Genomic DNA, 2,203 nt, shown 5'->3' on the forward strand with positions numbered 1-2,203 from the left:
TTTTTTACTTGTTTGGTTAACATTGCCAATTCTCCAATATTCTTAGATTATTTAATTTCCTAAACTGTTGCGAAGTTAATCAATTTTCATATTCCTCAATTTTATCTCTTTGACTATTTGCAGTCCAAAATATTTATTAAAAAATTTAATAAGCAATAAAAGCAACAACAACAACAACAACAACAACAACAAACAGCAGCAACAACAACAACAGCGACAATAATAACAACAATAATACTATTGATAATGGATTTGTGAAAAACAACAACGCCAACTGTAATAAACAGATAAATTGATGAACAGTTCATGATAAGGTGGTATTCCTTAGATGAAGAAGAAAGGTAAAAAGGTTGAATCATTATTATCGATATTACAGACTGATATATTTGTTGTTGTTGGTGTTGTTGCTGCTGCTGCTGTTGTTTTGTTGTTGTTTCTCCGTGCGTGTTCTTAAAGAACATGCGCAGAAGTGTTCCGGGTTATTAAGGATGTTTTTGGTTACTGAAAGCGTTGAAGGTTAATAAAAGTGTTGAAGGTTAACACTGATGTTTAACAAGAATTTTTAAGGTTAACAAGAATTGTTCTATAGAAAACATGCAGAGAATGCTTCAGAGGTAAACAAGGTTGACTACGGTTAACAAAATTATTCACTGGAACACGTACATAAAAGAATTCATGCTTAACAAAGGTGTTTAACCCGAAGTATTCAGATTATTCTGTGAAATGTAATATTCGTTTATTCATATTGTTTTGAATTAATCAAGTATTATCTCGTAGCTTTGAGATTCAGAAGATGTGATTGTTTATTTTTAGAACGGCATTGTAAGGTAAGTGTGAAAGGCCAGATCTGGCCGTTTTGAACATAAAACAAGTAGAATATTCGAGCCAGATATGGCTGGTTTAAATATTAAAGAGTAAAGAAGAATGTTGAAGATTAACTAATGTTTTGCTGTTGACATAAGAATTTTCATATTTTCTAGGACCTTCGATATAAATATGGTGATTGCCACTTCTTTACAGAAGAAAAAGCCATCTCTTCTATAAGTAAATAGCTTCATAGGATCTCAAGTAACAAGCAAGTGTGGCTTTGGACAAACAGATCCGTTTGCAGTTATTACGAACATTTTCAGGGAGAAAAATATCTGAGTTTAAATTTTTGTGTGGCCAATATATTGCCTCTTGCACCCTGCGCATGTTATCACGTAAATTAAGTTTTCCGATGCACAGGTGAAGTTTCTTCTGATGATATAATGATGGCCTTGTTCTAATTAGAACAAAAAACAGCCTACGAAAAAGGATGGCAGTACAAAAATCTTAAATTAGGAATCCTGAATACAGGAAAATACCTGTCAGCGGCCACATAGACAGTTGTGCATCGAATAAAAATCCAAAATTTACAACTTTCCCACTTTTCCAATTCAATAACAACGCCACCTTCACTCAACGTCACTCAACGTCATAACAAAGAATTTCATTTCATTAGAAAATTCGGACCAAGTTTAAACACCCTGGGCCAGGAACATTAAACCCATATATTGGTTATCCAAAAAGAAAAAGACAATTCTACAACTCCAACCACCACTACCACCACGGTCACTACTACTACGACCAACGGTCTCTACTACTACTACTATTACAGCTAACGATCACCTTCATTACTACAGCCAACGATTCTAGTCAACGCACAAGACAGCCATTATGTTCCCACACATAAAACGCTTCCACGTGGACTCTGTTGAAACTAGGAAGAAATAATTATGAACTTTTCTTTTATTACACTTAACTTTTAAAATATATATTTTTGATAAGGTTCGTTTTTTCAAGAAGAACCGAAACATGTAAAATCTCTCAGAAAATAAAATTTATATTATATAGTGGCGTTTTCAAACTTCTTATATATATATATATATATATATATATAGTGGAGGCGCAATAGCCCAGTGGTTAGGGCAGCGGATCGTGGTTTCGATTCCCAGACTGAGCGTTGTGAGTGTTTATTGAGCGTAAACACTGAAAGCTCTACAAGGGTCCAGCAGGGTGGGGTAGTGAACCCTGCTGTAATCTTTCCCCATAATTTTCTCTCATTCCTTCTTCCTGTTTCTGTTGTACCTGTATTTCAAAGGGTCAACCTTGTCACACACTGTGTCACGCTGAATCTCCCCGAGAACTACGCTAAGGGTACACGTGTCTGTGGAGTACTCAG

The sequence above is a fragment of the Octopus bimaculoides genome, chromosome 7 (assembly GCF_001194135.2).
Source record: "Octopus bimaculoides isolate UCB-OBI-ISO-001 chromosome 7, ASM119413v2, whole genome shotgun sequence".
NCBI classification, from domain to species: domain Eukaryota; kingdom Metazoa; phylum Mollusca; class Cephalopoda; order Octopoda; family Octopodidae; genus Octopus; species Octopus bimaculoides.